We start from the raw sequence: 21,863 nt of genomic DNA, 5'->3' as shown, positions 1-21,863 counted from the left end.
CCTTGAAGCAAGAACTTCTCTGTCCTAGGGGTCTTAGAAACTTCCCCTGTTCACTGGCATGAGAGATAATTGTATAACCTGTATGTGTCAAATATTTTTTGATTAATCACACAGGGGCAGCAGGTATATATGGCAAGGTGCTTAGCAGAACCATGTCCTGATTGGAATGTCACAGGTTTGATCCAAAATATAGCCATCTCTTGCGAAACGCCCTTGAGCAAAAGATTGAATCATGACCAGCTCCAGGTGCTCCGCTTCAGACTGACTGTGTGCTCAGACTTGTCTGGTGAAGTGCATGCATTTGTGTCTTGAAGGGAAGAAAGGAGTTTTAATTACCCTCTTTTGGTATTGTGATTGAAATGCATTGAAATGCTTTGGAAAAACAAAGCTTTTCTATTCATGAAGTATGATATATGGCACCATAGTAAGAGGAAAAAATAATCAGTGTCAATATGCTTCGGGCTTACATTACATTTGCTTAAAAGGTAATACAGCTATAATAATGGCCACTGACATACAAATATAAACATGCAGCAGTGTTTATATGAGATGTCAAAGTGATAACTGAAAGGGGAATAGTTTTTAAAATGGGCGATTGAAGCAGTGATTATTTCAAGGTCGTATGCTGTTTTCAATGTATGAATAGTCAATGTATTCTATTCATTCAAAGCAATATGTATAGATATGTCATGAATGTGGAAATGGCATTATGCAGCATGCTTCCTAATCTCCTTCCCATGCTCCTCATGTTGAGGTCAGAGGTCTAACAAAGGCATCTTTGTCAAATGCCTTTCCTGGTTGACACACTAATGAGACATTTTACAACACTGTCTTCCTTATAATGTGTTCTGTGATTGCCTTTTCATTGTGCTCATATTTGAATATCAACCCAATTCTTTATGTTTTATATTTATTTATAGATTAAACATATGTGTAGTTTACTATGACCCTTGCACACAGTGTGGGTGGGTTTTTGAGTCTTACACATACGGTTGAAGCCTGGGCAGCAAAAATTATGAGAATCTGTCTTTTTTTTGTCTTCTTAATTTGAGTTGTCATGTGTTTTTTCTTCCTTTCAACACTTCAGTTTTCTTATCGTGAATCTTTCCCCTCATACATCGGAGTCAGCGTGACCTTAGTAGGGTCAAGTTACCGTTTCACATCCTTTGACACTAACAGGAACTGAAAGTCTACAGTTTGGTTCAAATATATGAGGAAAAAATGCTATGCAGTGTTTTGATTCACATTCAGTGTTGGTTTGCTATAAAACTGAAACATAATGCAGGGCTTTGCACTATATGCAGTGTATGACATTCTATCCTTCAGTACTTGGTTCGGATAAAGAAACTGCTCATCTGCTCAAAGAATGATGAGCTTTTCATGTGGGAAAACAAGGTTTAGATCCTGGCTTTTGATTTTTGCCCCTTGATTTGAAAAATGTGTCTTAGTCTTCAAAGTGATTGATCACCAAAGAATAAGACCACGTTCCTGGTATTGTTTTCAAAATGCATGATTTTCCCATGGCTCTTGAATCAAGTAATGAGAACACTTTCACAACGTCAGCGTTTTAAGTATGTTCTCATCAGAGAAAAATTAAATGATACTTTGCCCATTAACATTGAAATGAGCCCAATGGATTGATGAGCACGTCGCCATGTACCCCGTGTAAAGTGTCTGCCTCCAACCTGCCATCTGGCGGGAAAATGAAATGAGAGCTAAAAAGCATGTCACCATTTATTTTGTGGGAAGAAAAAAAAGGAAAGAAGCCTTCACAACAGAGTCCTCTGAGCTGCATGTGGCCTGTGGAGAGACAGGGGCTAAATGGAGAGACAGAGAAAACAGGGGAGGCTGTGGGGGAATTTGAATTCCGGAGAACAAATGTCAGCTGTGAAGATGAAAACCATACATTTAAATCATAAATGAGGAGTAGGATTTATCTCTGGGAAACAAAGTGCTCTTTTTTAATTTGCAGGATTTTGTGAAAGAGGTAGAAAGAGTCTAAGTACGGATGTATGATTTATCTCAGCGTGGACACCGTCTCTATCAAGACACTGTTTTTTATGATGTGGAATCAATGAAAGGGGAGTGGAGAGGCAATCTCTTCTCAGGTACCCTTGTCTCCTTTCATGTCTTTTTTCCACATTGTCAGAGGCTACAGTTGCTACGACCCCCTGGAGCTACATCCAGGGGTCAGATGCAAGGAGCTGGGAGGGAGGTCTGCTAATCTTAGCCATGCAGGCTCCGATTACACAGAGAGAGAGGGAGAGGGTCTATTTTGAAACCGTAAAGCGATAAAGACGGCATGAGATAGAGAATATCAGCTGCCAGATTTTTTTTTTTCCTTTTATTCCATTGCAGGTTGTGAAGCAGAAATGTCAATAACTAATGCCTGCAAGTGGATGAGATTTACAAATTTTCAAGTTAAAGTGAATTTGCTGATGCGTCTCAAAATCTTACAGTGGAGTTGTAATTTGTGAAATCACAGCCATGGTCAGTCGATGGTTTCAGGAAGCTCCGATTGAGGGCTAAGGGCAGTATCTATTAATTATTGCCACAGAAGAATTGAAACAGTGACTGTAGTCGTGTGTAAAATTTTTACATCTACTTTTGCTAAATTGCATACAGGGACGTACTTTGCCATTGTCAATAACTTGTTAATGTTTCAATTGTAGTGCAACACATTGTGTGGCACTAAAACAAGGAAATATTTATAGTTTCTTTTTCATCTGCAAAAAAATATGCTTGCTGTGCATTGTGAATCTTAAGGCCATGATTCAACCTTCTGTAATAAAATATTTATCAGGCAATCATGCATACTCTGCAAATTATGGATAATGCAGTACTTCTGTGGTCAAGGCAGTGAGTAAACAGTTTCAATGTGAGTTTCAGAATGCATTTAAATATTTTAGAAATGTGACCAAATGGAGATGCAAAGGAAATTTTCAGTAGATTCTGAGAGCTCAGCTTGATTTTCTTATGTGAAAGTACAAAAATAATATTAACGGGTGTTGATGTTACTAATGACTTGAAGTTTCCTCGATGTCACCTTCATAAGAGTGTTATCACAGCTCAGGACTCCACTGTGCAATCATTTTAGATAAAAAAAAAGAAAATACTTTTTAAAATTAAACATTAGCTGATGTTATTACAGTAAGTGCAACAACCTGATGTTCCTTTATCACCAGTATCACAAAGAGGCTGTTGTATGAAGTGTAAAGATAAAACCGTGACAAGTTGTCTGAAAATAGATGTAAAGCCACTCTCATGTTTTACACGAATAATGATCAGGAGCTGCTTAAAAATGCGATAAGGAGATGAGGAAAGGTATTTTTTTTCAATCTGACAGAAAAGAAAGGTAGAATTTTCAGAATGATCAGTAGCAGAGTGGAAATCAGAGATGGCCGTGTGAATCAGGAGGAAATAGGAGGCTGAGAACAACTTTTTTTCCCAACAAGGAGAGATGAGTTTCACCTTCCCACAGAACACATTTCCTATCCATGTGTATCAGCTGATTTGGGCAAAGCTGATTGAGCTGAAACTGAACTGACATTATCACTGTGGCAAATTATTGGTAATCTGATATGCTGCAATGTTTTCCTCACTCATTATTTTTCAGTCCCTCTCATTAGGTAATGGTGAATGCACTGTAAGAACGTGTGCTTTAAGTCTCCTATTGACTTGTGAGTCTAAAGCTTCCCCCAGTATTCATTTAAATTTCTGATTATATAACTTTTCAGGCAAACTTTAAATTGGATAATTTTCAAGTTTTTGACAAAAATCACAATTTATGAGTAAAATCATAATCATTGATTGCTTCTGTCACATCGATCATTATCTGTGAGTCAGTCTTTATACTGCTTTAATTCAGACTCTCTGTCATCCTGACAGGTAAAATAAAATCAAACCAAACCCTGAAGCATTATTACTACTCTACCTAAAGGAAATTGATGTCCTTGTAGTCTTGTAATGCGTGATGCAGCATGATACTCAGAAGAATCCTCATGAGTTTACAAGATCTTATAATATCTGCAGGACTTTAGACTGTGACTCAAGAGGGATTGTAGCTAAATGTGAGACTGTCAAAGTAAATGTCTCATAATGTATGGTGGGCATAAAAACACATATTATTCACTGTCGAATCACCTGGTTCCGTGTGGCCTTTTATATTCTTACATTTCTTTTCCAAGGGTCAAGTATGGGCTTTTATGCTCTTGAGCCCATGCTATCTTATTTTTAACTACCGCTCACCAATTTTATAGAGGCACTATCTGCAGAGTAGTGGATTGTTTCCTGTTGTGTTCCAGTTACTCAAGTGTTAGTGCATTATGATTCACCAAAGCACATGGATGAACGCCCATTTGCTGGGCATAAGTGTGAGCCCTTGTTGATGTGAGTGATGGCTAATAGATGCATGATAATGAGGTGGAGAGGCGATACGGACATGGCATTCTTGTGAGTGAATCTCACCCATTAAGAGATGCATCTCTTCCCAAGCAGAAGTGCACTCCTTAATTGGTTCATTTCATCAAAAAGCTTTAATTGGGTGACACACTGAAAGATGGATGGATCAGTTGTCCTGGAAAAAACAAAGGTGGTATCTGAGGTAGACGGTTTAGTGTGCTGTGTGTATCTGAGTGTGTGTGGAGGCTTGAGAGAGATGATGTTAATGGGGCCCATTAGATCAACAAAAAAATTTTGCGCTACTATGGCTTTAGTACACAGGAAAGTGTCTGCCTACTATTCTACACTACTGTAAGGGTACCACCACAGAAATTACAAACACCACCATCTTCCTACCTGAACAGCTTAATAAATTATTTTCTGAGACCTTGAACAACAAAACGCAAAGGATGTTCTTTCACACCCAGAACATTCAAGGACACCACTTACGGTCTCATCAGCTGATGTACACAAAGTCCTGAAGAGAATTAACCTCTGCAGGGCAGCAAGCCCAGATAACATCCCCGGGCAGGCCCTCAAGACATGTGCTACAGAACTGGATGATATTTTCACCCTCATCTTTAACCTTTCCCCTGCACAGGCCACAGTCCCAACCTCCTTTTAAACCTCAACCATCATCCCACTGCTCTGAAAAGGAGCCCTGTCACGAGTCTGAGTGACCACAGGCCAGTTGTACTCACTCCAGTCATAATGAAGTGCTTTGACAGAGAGGTTCTGTCCCACATCCAGAGTAATACACCTGAGTCACAGGACCCCCTGCAGTATGCGTACGGCCCCTACAGAGCCACGGAGGACACTATCTGTGCAGCTCTGCACATAGACCTCTCCCACCTGGAAAACAAAGATGCTTACTTCAGGACGTTCTTCATCGATTGTGGCTCAGCCTTTAATACAGTCCTCCCACACAACCTCACAAACAAACTGTGCCACCTAGGCTTGAACCCCACGCCCTATGACTGGCTATGTGGATTCTCCGCATCTAATAAAGTTGCATCATAGAGAGCATCTTGACCAACTGCATCACTGCGTGTTATGGGAACTACACTGCCACGGACCGCAAACACCTGCAGAGAGTGGTAAAGACTGCTGAGAGGATCGTCACGGTGCCCCAGCCATCTCTGCAGGACGTCTACCACCGGAGAGTCCATGGAATAACCTGCAGCTTCGTCAAAGACACCACCCACCTCCAGCATGGGTTTTTCTTTTGCTCTCTGACAGGATGTACAGAAGTGTGACACGCAAGACCTCTAGGCTGCCTCAGGCCATCAGACTGATCAACAGATATAATCCACTGCCCCTGCCTTTACCCTAACCAACCTCACAATACAGGAAGCATTTTTTTTTTTACCTCCAAACAGTATTCAGAGTGGAAAGCAAAGGAAGAATTTAATTGCACAGGGAAACTTGTTTTAACTGTGCATATGACAGTAAACACTAACTTGACTTGATTTGAAAAGTACTTGATACTTAAATTACAAGAACATGTTTGGAAGAGATGCCCGACGTGGGTGCTGAGCATTGAGTGAGACAGGATACATTGCAGGAGCCCACACATTGCAGTGATGGGTGGATGAGGAGCAAACTAGCTAATGGAAATTCTCATGTGCATATTATAACCCCTGAGTGTATCAAGATGTCCATCTGCCACAGAGTTCTCCATATCAGCATCTACAAGGAAAGTAATGAGTTGCAAATTTATTCTATCAAAGTATCACCTGTGTTCAATTGTGAAGCAGTGCTGTATTTAGAAAGCCTATAAACGCAATGTTTCATTTGCAGCTATTGGAAATCACATACGATAGACATCACTCAGTGTTGCCATTTAAGTCAGTGGAAATACAGGTGCTCCAATCTGACAGGGAATTCAGGCAATGAGGATTTTTCTTTTTCTGTGTTTATTTGTGCCAGTTCATTTTGGTTCAGAATAATTGAAATGGGAAATCACTGTATAGGTAATAGGTATTCCAAACTGCTTCTCTAGTCAATTCTTTTGGAGATAAAGAAAGAATAATTATGTTTTTCCATTTTCCTAAGTGAGGCCATTATCACGGCAGATGTTGAGGAGAAATGTTAAACTTTCTACTCACACACCACCTATTACTGTAATGATATGTCCTCCCCAGTGACACTGGTTGACCCATTTTTATTTATTCACACTAAAACTTGCAGCCAGATCCAGAATTTGAAAGATCCACTTGGGCAACTAGCATATATAGACTTTCTGCAATTTCACGAATGACAAACCTGAACAAAATCTTTATATGTTTATTGAATTGCAAAAAGCAATGCTTTTGCTCGATGAGTGGATAACTTTGCCTGCTTTTATATTACTGCTGGTTACTCATCACGAAATGCATATCATTTTTCATGGGAAACATGGGAATACTACAATCTCTATCTTTGATATAACATATGTATGTAACAAGAATAACAACAAAATATCCCTTGAAATGGACTGTTCTCTTTGACTTGCAGTTTTTGGCCATACAGTAATTGCAAGTAGTAAAGTCAAGCCACATTACATCAACCATAAGTTGATTTCATTCAACTGTGTGTTTATTCAAAGAAAGAAAAGCTGAAAATTTACACAGTTAAGACTACGATGCACAGTACATGCTTGAGGATTTATTTACATTTAAAAGGTATTTGCTCAGTGTCCAGTCATAGAATGTGTAGAGATACACCAAAAGAAGTAAAAAAAAAAAAAAAAAAAAAAAAAAAAAAAACATGTCAGCAGTAGGAAGAAAGGTTTTGTTTTGTTTTTTTTTCCTACCAGTTGGGTCTTAAAATAAATCTCTACTTTTTCCTTTTAATACAAACCTTTGACTCCAGTGGAATCTGCTTCGCACATCTCTTTTTCTAGTACAAATTTGCTTTTGGAGTGTAAAGAAATTACACACTCTGTTGCCTTTTACAACTCTCAAAACAAGACTGCGCCAGAATCACTGTGTGAGACTGTGCACTCATGGCACTGCTTAAGCTCACTTTCCAGAGATTCCCCACAGTGTGTGTGCAAAATGTCCCCTCTGCGGTTAAAACCAGCAGCGCTTTGTTGTGTCTGTTTGTACATCTCATTTGCACATTTGTGTTTTCATGCCATGAAATCTGTGTGATAGACATTTCTGAATTAAAGTTAATGCAGGCATTTCCTTGTTATTTTGTGCTTGGTAATGGTGTCCCTTGCGGCTTGTTGTACACCTTTATGGCTGTATGTCAAGCCTCAAGGGACAATGGTACCTAGCACAAAATAACAAGAGGGATCTCATAACCTTGCACACAACTTAGAGCAGTGTGTTGCATTGGGCCTGTAGGTAACTAAGCCCATCTGTCTATTGTACTAATGTAGAACATGACTTGTCTGAGGCTCCTGTTACATCAAATTCCCCTCCTCCAGGAATTTGGGGGTACACAGCCAAGGAGGGACTTTAGCTTTTGGGTAACTAAACAAATGGTAATGATACTAAAAGTAGTAGCCACAGGACTAACCATTTTGATAAGCTGAAAGTGTTAGCAAACACTGTCTCTACCAACTCCTGAGGGAAACATCTGGCTCTTTAGCTACGTAAATGCTCCACCATGTTCACTACCTAGTTGCTAACTTTGTTTTTTTTTTTTATTTCTTCTGGAAAGGACACTGATGGAAGCTGTGAGAGTGAATCAGAATGTGGAATGTAAAACCAAAACATTGAGCTGTAAGATGCTAAAACACTGCATAGAACCAAGGGGAGCTTCGGAGCCAGGTGATAATTATCTGTGGGTTTGTGTTTACGACTGACGCCTCAGTCACATCCATGTTTTAAACACAATAGCTTTAAATATCTGAGAGTTCTTTTCTGTTGTCCTGGGAGATCAACTTCAGTCAGTAGCAAAAATGAAATGAAAACATTTGTGTGTGAACTCAGGTCAAGGAAAATAATTATATCTTAAAACATGTTTGCTGTATGCAATTTGCCTGCACAAAATGCATTTGGTGACAGCATTAACATGTCGCACTGTGGGATTACAGTACATGATACAGAGAGAATCAAACAGACACCTGCTCTGCTCAGTTTGGCAGAAAAAAAACACCCAGGTGCTCTGTGTTTCTCTTTCTCTCTGTCTCTCACCTTCCTTTCTATTTCTCTCTGTGTGTTTGTGTGTGTGAGTTTGTCTGTGAGTGAGTGAGTGTGTATGCGTAGAAAACAGCGTTTGTGCGTGTGTGCATTTCTCTGTGCTCTAGCTATCCCAGTGGTGCCTTGCACCGGTTTTGCCTACAAGCTAGCGACCTATTTTTCTCTGTGTTGAACGAAGTAGACATTTGAACAAAGGGAGAGGCAGAGAGAGACAGGGAAGGAGGGTGTGCAGATCAGTTCCTCCGCTTTTATTTAGGCCTATGGATTAATTACCCTGTACCTAAACCTGATCCTGTGCTGTGAGCGAGACACTTTGGCATCACCCTAATCAATAATGCATTTTTCTGTCTCTCCATTTAATTTGCATGCAGGCCCCACACGCTGGCATCACTATCTCCCTTGAAAAGTGCAGGAGACACCTGATACCCAAAGTGCAGCACTCCACCCCCACCCTCATGCCATACTCCATGACACCCCCTCCCCTCTCTGTTGCTCGCTGACAAATTGATTCTCTCTTAATGTCCTGTATGGAAAAAAAATATCTCCTCAATCCTCAGGAGCAGTGTTATAAGATACATGGCATGTTGGATTAGCTTGTGGGTTTGTACAAATTTGTTCCTGTTTTGGTTTAAATTGTGACACTCCGTTTCAAGGGACAATTATTTAGCAATTTAGGGAAGGCTTAGGTTTAAGGAGAAAGACAGCGTTAAGTGGTAAGCTACAACTCCCGAGTGGAGGCATAGTTAGCACGGTGCTGCTTCGAAACTGTCAAACAAGAGTAGCTGTTAATAGTAAGGTCAAACTAACGGGGGAGACAGGTAGGTCATCTGATCTTGTGAGATTTATCTGCTGTGTTTGTGTGTGTGTTTGTTCCTGCATTGAAAGGAGAGCCGTATGTCGGGACCTTAGACTCTTGCTTTGTAATGCTTGTGGTTTTCATGAGTACCTAATTGAGTAGCCACTCTCTAATGTTGACCATGAGTCTCCAGACTTAGTGACCTGGATAGTCAAGTCTATGCTTTCAGTATCTCAGGGTTTTCAGAGACATGCGTGACAGATACAGCATATGCATTGTTGGATAAAAACAGGTAGTCCCCAGTGGACATTTGGAACTGCTTCATTTAGATATTTGATAATACTTTGCTCTGTACATCTTGTTCAATGTATCTTATGTTCATGTTTTAAATATGAGGATATACTGGGTCACCAAATCTGTGTCAGTGGAATAAATATTGATACTACAATATAAACAGCAAGTTGTGGATGATAATACAGGCAGCAACAAATAAAGTAATTCTAAACAGCCCTTATCAGGCAAAGTGATATAATGAGGAAGTGCATGCATTGATGTGATAAAAAAAAAAAAAAATAGTTGCATTTTTAGCATGTATGCATTAAAATGTGATATCAGATCCAAGATATTTTTAGTTTTCATATTATACCTTGTCAAAAAATGGTCTGGTGCTTTATGTCAAAGAGTCAGAGCAGAATACATTTTACTGAACGCAGTGTGGTAATGGATTCGCTGTGACCCCCTCTGTGTATTGACAGGTGTCAAGATAGTGATGTGGTGGGCCAAGTGAAGCAGTTGCTACCTACATATAGAATCTTTTGACAATTGGTGATGGGTGGGTGAGCTGTCTCTGACATGCATTATTGGGATATTTCTGCACATAAGAAATGAGACTCTTCTGCTGTCCGTGCTACGTCCTGTAATTAGTGTAAACAGCAAAACATTGTGTTATCCATGAGCAAGGCATGAACTCTGTGGGAATCCATATGTCCAAAATAGTTGACCCTCTTGTAACAGCAAATCACATATGCTCTGTAGTCACAATTTCACTTGACAAGACTTGTCATGTACACAGGCCATAGTGCCCTGTGTTTTGTGCCTTTGCACAGCATGTGGTCCTGTTGTCCTTGTACAATGTTTGTTTAGTGCTTGTTCTGTAAGTTGTAACATAGCTGCACCGCTGCCACGAAGACACACTGCTGAACTGCACATTTATTGCGCTTGTAAAGTGATTCGGATTTGTCAGTGCTCACATGTACCTTTGTAGAGATCCACACCGACATCATTAGTGCTCTTAGAGCTTAGTGCTTAGGAGAATGCTGTGCCAATTAACCAGCTGCCTGACTTCTGGCAATGCAGTGAACAAATAAACTCCTCTTTCCACTACCTTTACTCTGTGTACTTCGGCATCTCATCTCAGTTAAGTGCAATGGAATATGATTTTAATCTTTTATTATGCTTCACTCTTGTATTCTGAGACAGAAGCTTAGAATTAATTGCTTATTAAATCAACATTAACCTTATGACACCATTTGCTGCCAAATAATACCACTGAGGCAGAGGAGGGAAATTGCAATGGATCATTTTTTCTCACCCCCTGCCATCTCCATGTTGTCTTTCATTGTATAGAGGAGGTGGGTGTAAAGACCACATTATATCTGCATTTGCCCTTCTTATAATTGTAGAACACACACAGAGTTCAATCTAAAACATCAGTCACTCACTGTAATGTATGCTTATCAGTAAAATATTTATATTTACAGAGATTTCCACTTGGCAGACTGTATTTATATAACAGAAATGTGACCTGAGGCTGCCAGTTATGTGTGTGTGTGCTTTATGTATGGGCCAATAATCTCTCATGGCTCCTTGTGTTCTGTCAACACAGTTTCACAGCAGTTTATGAAATAGTAACGAAAAGTGATATATTGTGTACATGGACAACAACTTTCCATTTTTTTCATGACACTCAGAGCGACTTTCAAACTCATGTATTTCAGTTTGAAACTCAGTGTAACTGCAGTTCTTGGAATAGTCACAAAATTTAATGGATCAGTTTGTGTGTATGGACACACATGGACAGAAAAATAGTCAACTTGTAGTGTCCACAGCATCTTGACACTTTTTATGGTTAATACTGAAGTTCACAGTGACTTCATAATGTGTTTATTGAAATTTCTTTGTCACAAACCTTAACCAAAGTGTTTTTGTTGCCTAAACCAAACCACACCCAGGATTCTCGAGGCAAACCCTGGTCTCTGGTGTGACAGCTGTGCAGTTTGTACACCCGCCATCCAACCCAGCCACCTCCTTGCAACTCTGGTACCATTAATGAGTATAGAGCTTCATTCATAAATTTGGAAAAAAAAAGAAAAATTCATGTTCATGTATATAAATCGATAGATTACATTTTGTGACTATTTCACAAGCTGCCATGAGACTAGGCTGGTTGTATTTTGGGCTTGTTATCTATTGCATGGCTTTGTTACATATGCTTCTTCAATACTCTGCTGTAGGTTGTAATAATCAAAAAGGTCACAGTAAACAATTGTGTTAGGACACACTGTAACATACAGCTCAAATGAATGCAACGTGATATATCTCTCATACTAATGATCAGCTCATTTTTTTGGCAGACGTATCAGCATCTTCCTGCCGTTTGCTGAGAACTAGACATTATTATGGCAAATACAGCAGACATTGACAGAGTGACTCAATTTATTGCAGTAAACCTGGACACTGAGAAGGTCATGTCATACAGGTCAGGCCTAAAAAAGTTTGTCCTGAGAAAGATTTAATATCATATTCAAGAAAACTAATGTAACATTTTAATTAGCATTTCTAGCCACTAGCATTTTCAGTCACAACTTGTAACCTACCCATGTTCTGACCAAACATGCTTGTAAATACAAACTATCCACATAAAGTATCTGCAGTACATAGTTAAATGGTACTGCTACTGATTCTCCACTAGTGTGTGGACAGCAGAGGAAGCCATTTAAGTGTCTTATTTAATGCAGGCTAATGAAAACACAGTGGTAGTTTTGCTTAGGATTGGAATCTACAGCCATGAGAGTACTGTGTACTGCAGGCGTGAATGTTTCCTGCTTACACCTGCCTCTCGGTATTTGTCTCCATTACAGACAGAACTAGCCATAAAATCCAGACAGTTGTATAGTTTATAAAACATACCACATTCCTGGTAAATCATATTTATGTGCAGGGCTGTGTATTGTGTTCTTGGAGACAAAGCTGGCATATCCTTGGTGTTTTATAACAAAAAATAAAAGCCATTTTCAGCCAGATGTGGTGACATAAACCGGCCGGGGTTGCTCTGGGAGACAGTAATGTACCCTTGTAACTCAATCTCTAAGCAGACCGCTGAATGGAGAAATGCAACTTCTTTGGCTCACACCATTCTCTCATTCCCCTGTTGTGACCTTTTTCAGTTCTCCTCTGCTTAGGGATTGCACTCATCCCGGAGCAGTCATTTGAGCAAGAGGAAAACAGTAAAGAGATAGCAGCATGATGTTTTGCTTTCATTTACGGTCATAGCATAGCAGTAGAAAGGGTTGTAGACAGTAGCTTTCAATAGATTATACCACACCAAAGTAAGCAAACATGATACAGTAAAGCTGCTGCAATTCAAGCTGAATGATAGTTTATGACTATTTTTTTCTTCAAGCAAGATAACAGCCTTTAAACGACTTTCTTAAAGGTCACTTCTCGCCATCAAGTGGTTAGTCTTGCCATATGAAAAGCACGTTATCTGTTGTGCTATCGCTGCAGTATTGCTTCTTTGAACAGGAGCCAATTTAAACCTCTGGCCTTGATTAACTTACCTGTTCACTCGGATTTAGGCAAATCTGAGCAATGGCTCAAGCACTGTAGCAGATAATTTGAAAGATCAAATGATAATGCATAATAACATAACATAGTAACTTGTAAATATTGTAGCTCCACAAAGTCACTCAGGAAATAAATAAGTTAGAACAAAAATACCTCATGCATACAGAATGAGGGACTGTAGTTCTTTGTCCGCTGAATTGTAAAGGCTCCACTTAGAAAGCAGTAAGTGGTACAATATCTTCCCTCCCCCCAGGGATAATTGCTTCGGACAGATTCTTTGACCTATCCCATGCCTTAACAAGCGTAACAGTCAAGAGATTGATCTCTTCAAAGTTCATAAATGGGTGGTTTGATTATCTTGCACACACTGATGCTGAAATAATCTTCATATAGACACATACCACATGCACACAGTGATTTCTAAAATCACTATCAGTAAAATTTGCCACCATGACCTTGTTAACAAGCAAAGGGTTATGAGTTTTGGGGTATGTGTGACACACACACTCTCACATAGAGAGATACACATATATCCTAGAAAAAAAAAATGTAGTCTTTGCCAACAGGAAGTTTGGTTACAGATAATAATATCATAATGAGTAATATCAGGCAGATTTAATTTCCTTTCTTTATATATTATATTGTCTTTCATTTTTTACATCTGCCTTGAAAATCGCTTCCCTCTCCAGTCCCTTGCCCTCCTCCTACGCTTTGGCAAAGAAGACTTTGTGTTTCTGTTTTTCTGTGGTCAGACATTTCATGCATGTAGGGTAGGTGCTTTGATGGAGAGATGAGTGACAGTGAGTGCAAGGTGTTTGTTGAGATTGGATGTGGCATGACATCGTCTGGCACTGATAAGAACTGTTCTAAACCACAATTGTGTCATTTGTTAAAATAAGCTGTTAGCGGAAAAGCAAACATCAGTGTAACATCTGTCATTGCCGTGCTTGTCTTTTGACTGACACATCGCAATTAAAGTTCTGTCAAACCTGCATGTGTGAGTATTACATATGGCATATATGAGCATGCTCATCATTTGACTTTTGTCCTAAGTACTAATCTTAATCAGTTTCAACACGTATACATTTAATACATGTTTTAATTGTTTGGATCTGGCCCAAATAACAAGCCTGCAGAGACATAAGTGGCACTTTTGTGGGTGGAAATGTGCTAAAATAACAGGGAGCAAAAACAATCTATTTCTGCTGTGGTGTGTTCACATAAGCCAAATGAAGCATTCCTATTGATTGTCACTTCCATGGATTCCTCAGTTTGGGAATGAGGAGGGGTGTCTCCCTCTATCAGCTGACATGGCTCATTGTTCACCATGGGCTAATAAAGAGCTTTACTGGTGCCATTATGCATTCTCTGTTTCTAGTGACAGACTGATGACAAGCCTTAAAGATGGAAGCCATTTCACATTTAAACAATAACAGATGGAGAGTCTCAGTCACTGAATTGCCTCTGCAGACATAAACCTGCATGTAATATTATTTCACATCGCTTGGATGCCATTATATATGTTTGGTTTCATTTATATTTCGAACAGGCCTGTCACAAGCGTATATATTTGTTTCTTGGTTCAGAGCATACATATGAAGACAAGAGAGCACTGTGTTACTGTGTAAGAGCATTCCTTTGTATGCCTGGTGTACTCCGAAATTTGACCCTTGAAATCACACAGCAAAGGTTAAAATGGGAATACAGTCATGTTGCAGAGTCTACAGTTTAAAGATTTATTTTGATATGTAGACTCTTTATCTCTATACACCACCTTTGAACCTGACTTTTTCCTCCCAAAGAAACTTTTCTTTGTAATCCCTTTAGAATCTACAACCAACATCAAGGCCATAACATAGCAAATGGCAGTTTCATGGGGGAAGTGAGCTGAGATTTTGACGCGCTGAATCAAGCACATAAGGTCAGCGGATGAGCACAACAGCTTCTACTGCCTTTCTATTTACTCAGTCATCAAAACAAAGAGTTTGTGGAGTCAAGGGAGCCAGATGGTAAGAGTTCAGGTCCATAGCCAAGAAGCAGTAGGCTTAGTCTCATGTCAGTGTCCTTTAGGAGTACACTGAGAACTACTTGCACGGCCACTGACAGATTCTCAGTATACGTTTAATGGTCTGTAATGAGAATTTTGGCCCATTCTACAGAGAGCATAAACCAACCCTGCAGATAAAACCTTGACCTTGCTCTTTCTTTCCTCTGTAGATAATTAGCCAATTGCTTCCTCTTAATCATAAACTCTTATAAGCATGAGGAAAATGAAAATTGAGTCCAACCATTGCCACAGGATCAAGGATTTCATGCTCTCTCTCACAATCCATCACCATCCATCACCATCCGTGTATCATCATTGTCACGTGTAATAGACAATAATTGGTTTGGATTTTTAGATATATGTGTGTGATAAATATAGGAGAACATGGTATCTTATGCACTTCCTCTTAGTAAAACATGGCAAAATGTGAAGGCAACATACTGTATAACATAAACCCTGAATGCATTTGTAGGCTGTTCAGTGTTAGGTATCCTTTGGCCAGCAACACTATAGTTACTTATAGCTACTTATAGCTACTATAGCTTACCATGTATCTGTAGATTGTCACCTCAGTCCTCTGCAGTAGTCTTCATAGTATATCTAGCTGCTGTATTGTCAGGGGTTCAGAGATTCTGCCATTGCTAACGAAGTCTTTTAAAACCGATGAACACAGAAGAATTCTGATCATTTAACTGAATAATGAAATGTATGGGTTCTTTTGGTCTAAGCTGAGAAATTGCTGATTGAAATGCATTTGTGAATAGAAACACTAATTAGATCTGTAAAGAAAACAAGCATAGTCATGCAATAAAATAATTCTTTTATGTGAATTTACCTGCTGATACAGATAAAGAAAGAGAGAAAGACTGACAGGCAGATACACAGAGAGAAAGACAGAAAGCTTTTTGCCACTACGTACAATTTCAGAACACTTAAGTGATTCTCAATCCCAGCATGCCTCAGCCTGCCACTGCCATGACAGATGCACCAAAATTGAATATAGATTTCAGTGAGCAAGGCAGGCGTGCCTGATGAATCTCAATTTGCTGCTGTCCATATTTCATAGTCACCACTATGGATAGCTCTAGGGGAGGCAGTGAGAGCACTATGGCTGCACCTGCCAAACCGTCAGTTGGCTAGTGTCGAATGATGATCGGTACTTCATAAAAGCCCATATTTATCCCGCACTAATTCATGTCCTACATCATTTTATCACCAAAATGTACATCTGTGAATATGGGGAAAGGAATAGACATTGAAAAGGCATGCTTTATTTCACCACCACAGTGATCTTAAGAGAAAAAGAAGCCCACATGATGACAATTGCTCAGCAGCAGAAGATTGTAGAAATGGTGCACAGTAGCTTGAGGGTGGAACAAATGTAGAGAGCTTCCCCAAGAGGGGTGGAGGTGCCTTGGCTGCTGTGTACCTGGTAGTCTATTTATAGCTTGGTTTGAAGTACTTATAAAATGACATTGGATGCTATTGTTTTCCAACGGTGTGCTCTTGTGGAGAATCTCTGCGTTTCAAAATGGTGACTGTTTGATCACTTGTCTGTGTTGGAGCTGTCACAGCTTTGTCTCAAATTGAAATGAACATAGATGTGTTGTATATGTAATACAATTTATGACACATTGCGTGGACTTCGCATTGCAGTTGACTATTTCCCAAAGCACACAGATTTGATTTGATTTGATTTTACGTTACGTTCAATCTCTATCATTTATTCAATTCAGTTTACTACAGTATGGAAAAAAAACACTTTTAAAGACTTTCACCACTAAATAATGCCTTGGGTTGTACAGAGAGCAAGCCAACTATGATTTAACTAATCAGCAGTCAGTCATGTGACCAAATGTTGCAGCATAGTATGCCACAAGATGTGTAGCACATTATGCAACATAATAAGCACAGGGAAATAGAACAAAGCACAGAATAACATGGTGGAAATGCAACACTATAGAAACTCTAGTATAGCAGCTTAATTATCATAATTTATTTTTGTGTTTTTCTATTCATTTTCCAACTCACAACTCTGCTATATAAGCCACGCTCTAGAGTTATCTTTGTAATTTGAAAATATACCGTGAGTGTACCACATATCTTGCCCATTCTATATGAAAATGGTCACTTATACTTAATGGTCACAGGGTATACCCTGCTCAAAATAAAGAAAACCAGTGCAGTGCCAAACTCTGGTAAGCAGTAAACCTGTTTTGTGAGGTGAAAAGGAAAATGCATACACAAAGCAAAGAATTCCTTTTTAAAAAGCATTTTACAAATTATTTTGTAAATTTTGTAATTTATTCATGAAAAAAGACATAATAATAAAATCTAATTAACATTTCGTAGATTGTTATATTAACAGCTTAATTGCGCCATTAAGTGTAAATGTGTTTAATTACTGTATTAATTTTTTTATGCATCTCTAATTTAATCAACAATAATTAAACACTGAACTAATTTATAATAATTAAGCTGGCATAATAGAAACTCCATACAACACAAGCTTACCTGTCCCACCTGTATTATAGCCTATCTGCCATACTTACAGCACTTATAGTACTAATAGTGAAATGAAGGCAAACACAAATCAACAAAAGAATTCCTAAGCCCAAGACTTCCATCCTATTGCACTTACATTTTCATTGTAACACGGTGTATGTGATATATCTAGTTTTATATGAATCAGCATTGACAATGGACAGCAATTAAACTACTATAACAAGTGGAGAAATGTGTTACACATAAATCAGCTTTATGCATTAGCTACATATGGAAAGACTGTACCGTACTTTGTGATCATTTCAAGCATTGAGGGCAGTGGGTACTGAGATTTGTTACATTTAATGCGAGAGATATATACTGTAGCTTTAAAACATTACTCCTTACGATTCCTCTCTTACTTGTAAAGTTTATGATGCAGGAATCTTTTCTAGCACCCTATTGTGAAAGTATTAGACAGATGCTCAGGATGCCATGTAGGATGCAGATAAAGAGAGATGCAAAGTACATCTGTCTCTTAAGGTATGTTTTGTTAAGCAACAGAAATGTAAATATATGGAAGTAGCCATAACATACAGTACAAAATTCTGCTCCCTTACAAGTGTTTCTGCTGAGTGCTGTGATGTTGTTAGCTTCTTTTCATTTACAACTGCCATTGTACATGACAGACTGTTTTTATTTTTTATTTTTTTATTTTTTGTTTTGTTACCCTTTTAAAAACAATCCTGTGAATTGCATGATGCCACCAGGGGGTGCAGGAGATGGCAGAGCTTTCTTGTTTAATTAGAGTAGACGTGCTACATGTGTCTGTGTGTGTTGCCGCATCTCATTAAGGCGAGGTATGGGCCACTGAGCCGGCTAAGAGGAACGGATAGGGAGCATGTGGTGGTGTAGTTTCCTTCACCACAAACGCTCTTTCTCTTCCTCTCAGGAGTCATGCTGAGGCCCCTGGAGCCGAGGCCAGTCAAAATGGTTCCACATGATGCAAAGACCCTCAAGGAGCCCACTGTCAAAATGAACGCACACTGAAAACAAAATACAATCGGTGTGTGTGTGTGTAAATGTACATAGCGTATCACATCGAACAAATGCACACATACAGAATATGGGCAAGTACACACACATGCAGCGCTGTTATTACAATAAATTGGAATCCTATGGAAGAAAATGAAACCGGCACATTTCTCTGATGAAAAATGAGAATAGCCATGAGTACATGAACACTCATGCATGTATGCATTCAGATGTCGCTGTGATGTACTAATGACAAATATCCAGACAGTTACATCCTGGTACTTGTTTTCCTAGTTTTTGCTATCATAACAATATTAATTGTGTTATACATTTCCTTATTTGCTTACTGAAGAACCTTTTGTTATTTCACTTTTCACCAGTATTAGTAATAATCATAAATTACTAGATTTATGTTCTATACTATGCACTGTTCAGCAAGTCAGCAAGCAGGGGGAGCAAGAGAAGGGGAAACAGAAAGACAGAAACAGTTACCATTACAGTAACCTCAGTGGTTTTAGTAATGCCAGGCTACCTTCCATCAATAAGAGATGGCCAGTGTGAGGCCAGTGTGATTGGTTATTGATTGAGCAAGACAACATTTAGGCTACCAAACCTTGGAAGCAAAGATCCCAACACTGCATTGACTGTGTTGAGGGTTCATTGATTTTATGTTTGCAAAGATACTTAGCTCCTTGTTAGCTTACAGCAAGACTCAAATGTCCATCTTTTTCCTCATTCACTGTAGGCTTGAAAGGTGGATGCAGAAAATTGGTTGTTTCCTTCTTCAGAGAACAGCAGTTCTGTTTCACTTGCATTGCCATTTACAACAAATCCCAATGGTGATAAAACACCACTGGACAAAAAAACTATTATTGTCCAGTGGTCTTTTACTGTCTGCACCCAGTGTTTTTGATTCTTTTGCCACAATATTGTCTATGGTAATAAGACACCAACTGATTTGAATCTAAATACATAAACAGCACTTCGGTGGTAACATGTGAAGTCTTGTCTGTGGAAGAGTGGGAGTGATGGATGTAATTTAATGGCTCACATTAACTTCCTGGAGGGAAACACTCTAACATCTTCAGTTCCCTCGCTTTTTTCTACCTTCACTGGAGCAGACCAACTTCTTAATTGGCATAATAATGTGATTAATTGCTTTCTTGTCATTGGGCCCACTGAGTTTTACACTGTAAAGAAGTATAAATCAGGCGTGTATTTACAAGCAATCAAATGCTCAAGATCGAAAGGAACATATAAAAGATGCCCAGCTGTGCAAAGTAATTGGTTCTGCTTTATTAGCTGTGTATCATTAGTTGAAAGGAAAGACTTTTGGATGAGGAGGATGAGTTATTTTGGCTTGTAGTTTAATTTCTCACATTTTAGGCTAAACATTGAAATAGAACATCTACTTAAAGCAGTAAGAAACATCATTGTGTATGGAAGTGTGCTTATTTCTGCTGTGAAGATGTTAAAACATGGAAGCCATACAACTCTCTCTGTGTCCTCTTCTTGTGCAATTAGAGGACATTAAAGTAATGTGTTGGCCCTCTCTAGTGAAACAGTATTATGGAAGATTTACAAAATGATATAAGACATACACTGACACTGATCCGTTCAAGTTCATTGGCAAACAGTTGGTTTTCAACCTTACTAAGAGTGACTCACTGTGTAACATAATTAAAATCAGATTTAAATTCATTCAGAATTTTTTGATAATTACTTTTCTTTTGAATGTCATCAATAAGATACACAGGCATCACATTTCATTTTAAAGAGAAATACATTTGTATAAATACAATTGACAAATAAAATCAAATACTACAGTAACACATAATCATTTTAGATGTATCATCATTATAAAACAAAGTTGAATTTATATATATACATCACTGTTCTCCTTCAAGAGGTACCCTGTTGAAGGAGAACACTACATTTTCGCTTTCCGCATGCAGCCTTTCTACTATGTGCTAATTTTCGCTCTCAAAGAATGAATCCTGCTGCTGGTGAAAACCTTTTATCTTTTCTCACATTCAGCTGATCAGTGAAATGGGAAGGTAAAGGAAAAAAAAAAGGAAAAAGCATCTCTTATCCCAATCTGTCCCTCACTGTTCTCCATATTACAAAAAAAACACCAGTTATCTGGGTTTGGGCTGTGGTAGTTAAGAACAAATGCTGATGAAGTTCTGATGTCTATAACAGCATCCAGGTGCTCTTGCATATTAAGACACTTTATGGTCACATAATGAAGGAGAGACACTATTGTCTTGATCGGTGTGCATCTTGATTCCAGGTGGCAAATAGCATGCTAATGTGGCCTTGGGAATCAAGGCCAAGCTTGTGGCAAACAGGGGAACAGTGACAATTCTTCTGAGACCAGAGTGTGACAGATTATCCATGAAAGATTATGAAATGACATTATATGCAATAATAGACATTTGCGAATGTACTCTAAAACTCTAAAATGCAGCTGAAGCTGATGGGGTCATAGGGGTTAGTATCAGAGGTATTTGGTTATAAGCCAGAGTACTGATAATGGAACTGGGTGAAAAGTAAAGGGATCATCTTTTCAAGTTCAAGAATTTTTTTTTTTCATTCGTAGAGGCACATGAATGGTGATACCAAATTTCACGGAAATCCATCCAGTAGAAGTGGAGATATTTCATTCAGAGCCAAAAAAGTCAATCTTTTGGTGGTACAAAAGGTACAACAGGAAAGTCGGGGATCACCAAAGTCATTAGGAGGTGACCATGAATGCATGTACAAAATTTTGTGCCAATCCATCTAATAGGTGTTGAGATAATTTATTGGATAAGGTAGAACGTTGGGCTGCTGGTGGTGCTAAGTGTAAGGTCAGGGGATCATCGAAGTAATTAGGATTTTGCTTCGGGGGCCATGAATGCCTTTACAAAATTTCACTCCAATCCATCCAATAGCTGGCAATGCTAGCATGGCTAAATATCCATGCCAAGATTAGTACCTTTTAGTAGCTATCATTTGTATCTGATATTTGGAGCACTATGTCAACATCAAGGAATGCATTTTTCAGTCTGGAATGTCAAAGACATTTGGTTTATCTGTA

This window comes from Toxotes jaculatrix, chromosome 10, assembly GCF_017976425.1.
Source record: "Toxotes jaculatrix isolate fToxJac2 chromosome 10, fToxJac2.pri, whole genome shotgun sequence".
Classification (NCBI taxonomy): Eukaryota; Metazoa; Chordata; class Actinopteri; family Toxotidae; genus Toxotes; species Toxotes jaculatrix.
Note: the sequence above shows the minus strand (reverse complement) of the source record.